Genomic DNA, 9,445 nt, shown 5'->3' with positions numbered 1-9,445 from the left:
ATTGTCACCGGAGATGTTATTAGTCAGCCCCGGGACCCGCGGGCGCAGAGAGGCGCTCCCGGGGGTCAGCGTCACCTGCTGTCGCCTCCGCGGGGTCAGGCGCCGGGGCCGCGCAGGGCAGTGCCGTGGGGCACTGTCCAGCCGCCCTGTCTGCCTAATCCTGCTTAAGACAAAGCCTGGCTCCGGCCAGGGGCTGGGTGACCCTCCCGTGTGCGTTGCCCTGCGGGGTTGAGGGCCTGACCGGTCAGGGTTACGGTTTTGAACCCAAGCGAGAGCGTGGATGCCCCTGGCTGGAGCTGTGGTTCGTCATGCTGTAAAAATGATTGCGTGGTTTAAAGCAAAGATACATATATTTTTTAATCTTGAACCCTGTCTCATGTGTTTAGACATATTTAGAAAAGAAAAATGAAGTCACGTACTGATTGAAATGAGACCCTGGGGAAGTTTGAAAGCAAGCGTGATGTTGTACCGTTTGCCAGTGTGTTTTGTTAGGGTCTGTCAGGATCTGATGTGTGCCTCGGCAGGATTGGTCCCATAAGGCTGCTTGTGTTCAGGTCAGCAGGAGAGTCGTGGAGTTGCACCAAAGGCACTAGAGATGCCGAGCTGAATCCACAATTTAACCTGCATCCCAAGCAACACTTTTGATTTTATTCCTGTTAACAGTTTAATTGAATTTCTTATGCCTGCTTTATGAAAAACAAAAGGCTCCAAATTTGTCATCATAATTTCAGTAAGTGACAGGTTTCACAAAACTGGCTAAATTTAATCAGACAAATTGAAGGAAGTACTTTCTTGCCACATAAGAATATATCAGTGAGAATTACAGAGCATGCTGACTTCTGCCCTCAAAGGTATGTTTCAAATTAAATTAGCAGTAAACAGTATTTTCCTTTTTAAACTTGATTTTTCAGGAGTTCGGCTGAATACAGGTTGTGCTGGTGCCAAAGCCGGGTGCTAATTTTCCAGGATTTAGGCATGTGTCTGTTTGCAGGAGAGGGACCTCTACAAGTACAGCTTCTGAGAGAGGTAAAACGGATGTCAGTGTGATGTGCTGATTATGAAGGGCCGTAAGATCAAGGCTTTAATGTTTTGGATCATCTGTAGACTGTTTAGGAATGAAACATGATTTTTAACTGCATTTTTGTGTTCCCCAGAAGCGTTAAATGTCCCAAACAGCTTGAGTAATGTCAGTTCTCAGAGAACCTTTTGACTTTGGTGGGAATTGAGAGCACTTTCGTCTCCTGAGGGGCTGGTTCAGTCAGAATAATTAAATTCATAAATTCTGGGGGAAAAAAATCTGGAAACTTGATGGGAAAAGAGCATTTCATTTAATTTCTCCAGGTCACTGTTTCTGATATAATAGAAATAATACCAAGAACTTTCGCTACTGGCAGTAGTAGGTGTCTTGGTTTTAATTTTCCAGGCAGTGTTTTAATCCCTGCGTTTTTAGTAGAAACTACTGAGTATTGGACATTTTTAGAACATTAAGGCCCCCAATCTTGTAATAAAGTAATCCTCTATGTTGTTAGTACACATCTACAAAGCTAGAACTGCAGAACTCGGGTCCTACAGTGTTCATAATTAAAGCATATGAAGTGGTGTATTTGGTAAAGAAAGCCCAGGTGTCTTTTAGTTAAACTTACTTTTTTAATAAGCCTTAATACTGGAGAGAAGGAAAAGGACTTGTCTCCGTTTGAAAGCACTTTGAAATCTGGTGGAAATACAGCCAAACATATTTTTATTTATGTATTAGAGCTTTCCAAATCGGTTTTTGCTTGGCCTTTTTTACTCAAGCAGTGAACCGACAGCTGTTAGGTAGACTGATGAAAATGCTTGGAGAAGGAAAGAGGTTCTATGCCGTTTAGGTTAACTGATGCTGCAACTTTGCTTCTGATGATTAACAAGATTTCCTGTTTGCTGTTCTAATGGCTTTAGAAACAGGAACGGTGTGAAAACCTTCATTAGGAGTCAATAACTCTAATTCTGGAATTCAAAATTATTTTCCAGTGAGTGGCAGTTTGGGTTGTCGATTGGTTTGTGCAGCACCTGCAGGTCTCTAATGGTTTAAAACTCTCGTTCAGCAGCTGTGGCTTAAACTCTAAATTTGGAATACCCAAATGGATGTACATGTTGCTCTGTTACACTTTATTTTTTTATCACAGCTTAGGTGAAATTACTGTTGCTCTCAGTTAAGTTTTGTAGGCAGAGTTGGGCTATGGCTTTCTGATCCTGGTCACACATTATTGCTCTTTTATTTGTGCCACTTTGTCAAACACACTCTGACCGTTAAACCTTTTGAGGATCTCGTGCGCCAGAAGTCTGCTTTGCAAAACACTCTCCTGAGCTTCCAGGCTGTCCTCAGCACTGAATTTTGTGAGTAACTTGATGGGCTTGAACTTGGTTGCAGGTTACCAGTGGTACATATCTGCAGGTCCAGCAAAAGACGTGGTCTTCTAGAAGCATGTCTAAACAGCCACTTTTTAAAGCCTGGGAAGTCAGCTTTGACTGGGGAATACTGTTGATGAAGTCTGTGGAAGAAGTTTGCAATCTTTTAATAGGAATTTATTGGTGGAATATGCCAAAGCTGCACTACTTTGATTACGCATTTTCACTTCTATCACATTAATTTATTTCCAAGCAAGATTTATTCAGATTCCCAAGAACATGCTCCGTTGCAGTGACTGTGAGGATTTTTTCCACCGCCAGCGTTTGTGTTTCCAATCCTTTAGATTTCGATCTGATGCTATCCACGTGTGGCTTGCTAGAAGCATTGCGGTAAATAGAGGTGAAGTAAAAAGCCCAAGTAATAATTATATAGAATTGACTTAAGTGGTGACTTTCGAGAGAAAAGCCTGTGTTGAAGAGGATGATTTTTCAAGTGGGCGGGACATCAATCGTTTTAATGGGAGCAGGAGCCAACTAACTCTGTAAAATCACATTTATAAACAATATAGCTCCACAAAACGAACTTTCACAAGCGAAGTAAGATACATAAAATATTTCAGGCCATCCTTTTTCTGCAAAAAATGTCAGCCCCTTGTATGTTTATTTGCATGAATAGAGCCCAGCCCGTGCCACCTTCCTTTCTGGGTGACCCTGGAAGGGTTTGGGCAAGGCAATGATCTGTAGCTCGCGTACTTCACACTTAGGGAATTACTCATTGCTTATGCCCCTGCACATGTAAAAGTGTCTGCCATTTGTTGTGGCTTTATGAAACGTGCCATGTTATTTTATGTGCAATATGATGCTACTTTATACAGGAGTCAGGTTGTACTGTATGTCTGACACACACGGGCGTTTGCTGCTTCACACTTAAGCTGGTAGCTTTGCTGCCTGGGATTCTGTGCTTTTCATGGCAATATTTTTGAAGTCCACCCTAATTACTAGACATCCTGAAAGGAATCAGAACTGTTAAGTGACTGTAAATGGAATTTCAGCTAGCTAAACATACTGGTATTTATTAACATAAAATCAGTAACTGAAACCATTGTACTCATTTTCAAAAAATGTACATAATTTCAGGTAAATTAATTTTTTGTTCTCCTTTTACCATTCGCACGTAGCTTTTTGACGTGAGGGTCTGTGACTCGGTGTCTCAGTAACCGACAGGACAAGTGCACGCTCTTTGTTTCAGCGTTTGTGAGGGGAAAATGTATCACTTGAGTGAACAAATGCCTGTTCATGCAGCAGCATGATGGTCCCTTTACAGAGACATGAAACGCTTCGCCATAGCGCCCACAGGCAACCATCTGCTAATTCTACGTTTTAACTTAAAGTCACCTACAGAAATACTCAGAATCTGCTTTTTAACTTATCATTAAACGTATATTGAAATTTTTACGTGCCTTTCAGCGTTTCCTAGGAAGAAATCTCATGTCTTCCTTGGCTCTCTCACCCAAAGTCCAATAATGGCTTTGTCATTAAAATGAAATTTATACTAAGAATATAATAATTCTGATTCCTGCTATGTTTTCAGCTGTGGCAGAAATCCTGTATCTGTAGCACACAGAACAATTTGATAATATTTTCCCATATTACAATGAAAGAAGTTACAGTCAGAAATGTGTCTTCCTGGTACACTCCTGCAATTGTGTAGTTCAGTAAAAAAACCCAAACAACTGTGACTATAGTTAATATAACAAAATATATTTATTGTATATATTCACCTCTTACACAGATATTCTAAATATATATTCTATCTGATACCAGAAGTTCTAGTTTTTTATGAAATCTATTTGTGGAGACATGGTCTTTTCAGCTTTTACTGTTACTTATCTGATGCTGCATAATGCATATCGTTGAAACTTTGGGATGGATTTAATCTGTCTGCACAGTTTGTATCATAAGTGCTCGCTGTAAGGAATATCTGAAGAAAATTACTTTTAACATCCAGTTATACTGCATGGCTTTTTGGCAGATCATCCGTAATTCTGTTTGCACTTCATGTGTCCATGTTCTGAATATTCGAAAGGATTAGCTACTGTAAGGAAAATATTTTTGTGCACTGAAATTAAAGCTTTTCAAACATAAATAGTTTAAGGTAGGAAGTAAATATAGTCAGTTTTGCTGTGAAATAAAACCCCTTAGCCTTATGTAGAGCCGATCCATGTATTTTTAAATGGAAGATGGTGATATTTTGCAGGGTGAAACATGTCAGGGAAACGTACCTGTTTTGATAGGAAGGTTCTCTCAGGCTCAGCTTATGAGGTGTAAGAGTACTTTCTTAAATCAGTGTATGGACTTGAGTGTAGGTCTTCCATGATCAGTGTGAATATTGAGCTATAAAACCACTGGCTATTGGTTGGACTCTTTCTTTATCCAACTCATAAATACAACATATAAATTACTTCACAGAGAGGATTTTGAGTGTGGATTTCCCCATTTTGTAGGACTATTCTCTTCATTCAGCTACCCTGGCTTTTGTTTGGGCTTTCTGTTGTTGAGAAAGGTCTGATCTTACTTGTATGCAACATGGGAAGATTATTTTACATTATATTTTGGGCAGGGGGAAGGCAGGAAAACTGTTTTCCTTTCAGTTTTTGTTTTTTTACTATTAAACAATAGCATGCAGCATAAAAATATGCTTGAAATAACACATGCACTAGTGATTCCAAAGAATATAGCTAAGAAAAACGTCAAATGCGAGATGTGCTTTTATAAAAACGTCTGTCCTTTGGATTAGCAAGGCAGGGAGCAAGTCCTAGTCTCCAGCGCAAGTGTACTAATAGCAGGGATTTCTTTCTATGCAATATTATGGTGCACCTGGTTTTTTAGGGATTAACTTGATTGGTGTAGCTGATGTGTTGGTGTGTTGTGTGTAGAATATCCTGTTAAAAGCGTCATTAAGGAAACTGTCTTAAATAGTGTTATATCTTTAGTCTCTCTTTTGTCCAATCTGAATTGACTGAATCCTAAATTTACACCTTTGAGTAACCCTGTCAAGACAACATTTCATACAGTTGCATAATGAAGTCTCACGCGTTGTACTGTGCTCTGTCACCTCTAGGACAAAAAGTTGTTACTGTTGTGAGTTTTAAATTTTTTGTATTTCTCCATCTTAAAAATAAACCAAGCTGTATTATACTTTTAAACTCAGAGAGCTAATATCTATGTTTTTAAAGCTGATAAAAAGTAGTAAAACTAAAATTGGTTGGGATTACTCGCAAGTCCAGTTTCTAAACTGTGGTATAACACAGGTTTGTGTACATCCTCTTGACTGGTTTCATGGAGGGGCACCCTGATGTGCGTTTTAGGGTTGATGCAAAATGAGCTCTACCTGGGTGCAAAACCTGCCTACGTCTGGACACGAATCCATGTTGTAATGCAGGAGAGTTGAGTGCCGTGACAGAAAATTGCTGTTCTTGGAATGGTTTAAACCGAACTCCTCCCTTGTAGTGTACTTCTCTCTGTAACGGAGATGCTGTCTGGTGCAGAGAGTGTTCTCTAACATGCAAGTTTGTATTACTGTCTCTTTGATTTACCATGACTTGGCTTAAAAAAACCCTTAAGTTGTTTCTTAACTATGTACTTCACTAGTAAATTACTTTTGGTTGTAGTTTCCTCTGAAGCGTTTGTATTTCACCAAGTAATGTTTGTTTCTAATGTTTGTAAAAATAATGTAACATCACCAAAAGTTCTAAACCAATGTTTTCTAATAATGCCTTGTAATTTACCTAGCCTTACAGGATTGCGGACAGTTTTCCACCGAAACTGCATCTAGTCACTGGTTGTCACAATTATGAAAAATATAAATTTATAAACCTGTAGCTTCTAGCTGTCATTAAAGATTAATGATCCAAATTGTGAGCAGGTGGTGAATGTAAACCTCTTCTTTTTAAACTGACAAACCATGGGCTCTTTTTGTTGAGGGTCTGGAACAAGCACGTCCCGGTTCATCCACAGCGCATGTATGACGCCCTGTGGTGAGGTACCTGCACTTCTGAAGACAAATACGGAATATTTGGGGCAGGTGTTCCCACCAACTTGTCTTCAGGCAGTCTCCATGAAGGGTCCCTCCAGAAGCTGCAGTGTCCTGGGTTAGGTTGGGAAGCTGGTCTTCAGAGGGGTAACCATCTCTCAAGAAGACAGGCTGAGACTGCTGGGGAGCGCAGATGTATGTAGCTGTTTCCACTGTCGTGTGTGTTTAGCACCGTTTCAGACATGCGTAGCAGTCTAGTTCAGAGGGGGATACCTGTATTTCTGCTGAAAATATTTGTTTCTTGAATTGTCGTACTGCACTGTTTTTCAGTCTTTCACTGTAGGCAGCATCTTCTCTTACAATGCCAAGAACAATTTGCAGCTTCTCTTTAACCAACACTTTTAAAGCCTTCTTTGTAACACAGATAAAAGCAACGTTGCCATAAGGGGAAAAAATGTTGCATGTTTGTTCTCATGTACTTACTACAACTTATTTTTCTATACTCTTTCAGAAACATCTGCTTAGCTCTCAGATAATTATTATTACTTAATAATATTTTAATGTGTTTCTTTGGAAGAGCAGAGTAATAAAAATGTAACCTCAGATTTCAGTTCTTTTCCAGAGGGAATGTTTTCTGATTTAACATCTCTCTAATCTTTTTGTTCAAGTAAAATGAACTCTTAGCTCACATAAATTACAGAATCCAGAACTGCTTTCTGAAGGTGCCATTACATGAATATTAGACTGTAATAATTAGAATAATAGAGTGTAATTTCCCTTTTCTTTTTGGTAAGGCGTATGCTTTGAATTTAAAAGTGCTGTTAGGCTTGAGTGATCCTGAAGTAATGAGGTTACAGTTGCGGGTGAAGATTATGATGAAGTCATGGTGCTCTAAAAGGAGAAAAAAAAAAAAGTTTTACATGGTTCTTGGATTAATTTTTGTTTTTTTCTTTCACTCTTGCATGGGGCAGAATGTGACTACAGCAGTTCATCTGCCTATTAATCAGATTTACATACAGTAGATAGAGTCAAGTGTTAAAATCTGTGAAGTATTCACCCAGGAGTAGTGCTACTCATGACAATAACAATCCCTCTTTTTAACGTCCCTCTCTGGGTGCATCCTGGGATGTATACACAATTTTTGGTCTGACTGATGAGTTGAATTGGCTCAGGGACTGTACTGAATGCTGTGGCTGTCTCAAACGGGGAACCTCTCCCTGGCAGCGGTGGCAGGAGTGAGGAGGAAAAGGTACAGGGAGAAGGGGGAGGGGGCAAGAGCCTGGTCTTTCAGCAGCTGGGAGCCAAAAGATCAGCTCCAGTTCTCATGCAACCCCATCCCAGGACTCGTGCTGTTGTCATGATCTAAAGCCGTGGTTCCAACCTTTTTTTTGACCTCAGGCTGGCTGCCCCTTCTTCCTCGCAACTCCCCATGTGTACAGGGGCAGGCAGAAAGGAGAAACAGGGCTTGCCTGTGCTGGAGCCCTTTGCAAGGCTGTGTTAGATTCCCTACCAGAAACACTGCTTTAGGTCACATAGAAGCAGGGGCATGCATTAAAGGACCGTGTTGTCCTTCAGTTACTCCTCAAACCTATGGAAGATAAGGGAAGTAGACCAAAAATCCTGTCAAGGTTTTGAATGGCTGCATTTCTGCTTTGTTGTCTGACACATTGACTAGGCCAACCTGATGTAAGAAATGCCCCTTAATCTAATAGCTGCAAAAACATCTCCGTTGCAGATGCAGATGATACGTTGCAGAAAAGAAGGAGCCGTGCCATGGTGATACTACACCAGTTTTATCACTGGTTTTGCCGTACCACTTGTGGCACAAGCGAGGGGTTGTCAGAACAGGCAGGACCTGCCAAGAGTACTTCATTCTCTGTCATTTCTCTTGATCCAGACCCACGGAGTGAAGAGGGGTGATGGCTGAAAAACAGAAGTACTCTGAAGTCCTAGGAAGTGCAGACTCATCCTCCTATCTTGTGGATTGATTTTCATGGCTAGAGAAATGTGCAAGTGCTGTACCTCCATTAAAATACATCTCTAAGCAAAATAAATTCAATAGCATAAATAGTTAAACACTATAAACAAATGACAAATGCAACAGCCTAATAGCAGAGGGTGTAGGACACTGGTACTGCATTAAAATGGATCAGGTCTGAAGTGACTAAATTGGGCTTCGACAGGAAGAGGGAGATATCGATATTGTGACGCAAACTGACCCATTCGGATACCACAGACTGAATTCTCCTGCCAAGGACTGTTCCTCTGAGACTGCCTTAAGTAGTGTGGGGGAGGTGGAGAAAATTACATCTAACACACTCCAAAACTGCTCTCAAGGCCTGTCCATGCCACCTGCAGTGTATCTTGCTGGTAATTCCCACTGAAGGACGTTGGTCAGGAGTCTTTTAATGCTGTCTTATGTCTGTGAGGTCCTATTCCCTGGACACGGCTTGCCAAAGGATGTCCAGTTTTCCATCAGTCCAGTCGCGTTTCACACACTCGAACATGTTTGTCTGCAGAAATGGCACTCTTTTACATAGATGGTTTTGCAGTCTCTGGGGCTGACGCAGCTTCAGACACGTAAAAGCAGATTAGCCTGTGACTCTGGGGGAAGAATGCTTTTCCCAAGCTCCTAGTTTCTGAAAAGAAACTCGTGACTTAGTGGCTGGCATCATGTTTAGAACTTGGTAAAATCCTAGACTGCCCATGCCCACCCCTTCCCCCCTAGGCCAGACTTCAGGTGTGCTGCTGGAGCGGGGAGGAGGAGGCTGGGGGAGAAGAGAGATGATGGGTACAATCAAACGAGGTTTGATTAATTCCTTTGTTTTGTGTAGTGCTGTGAGGAGTGGTTTTTAAATGCATTCATTGAAGCAAGAGGTGCCTAGTATTTTGTCTGATCTCAAAGTTGGCCTAGGAAATGGGATTACATGGAAGCGTGGATGTCTCTGCGGTGCCGTGCGGTGCCTGAGCAGCTGGAGCGGGACATGGGGCTGCCCTGGCCCCGTCCGTCGCTGCCCTCACCGCTGT

Source organism: Eurypyga helias, unplaced genomic scaffold (genome assembly GCF_000690775.1).
Source record: "Eurypyga helias isolate BGI_N326 unplaced genomic scaffold, ASM69077v1 scaffold11718, whole genome shotgun sequence".
NCBI lineage: Eukaryota > Metazoa > Chordata > Aves > Eurypygiformes > Eurypygidae > Eurypyga > Eurypyga helias.
The sequence above is the reverse complement of the archived record's forward strand: the minus strand, read 5'-3'. Positions refer to the sequence as shown.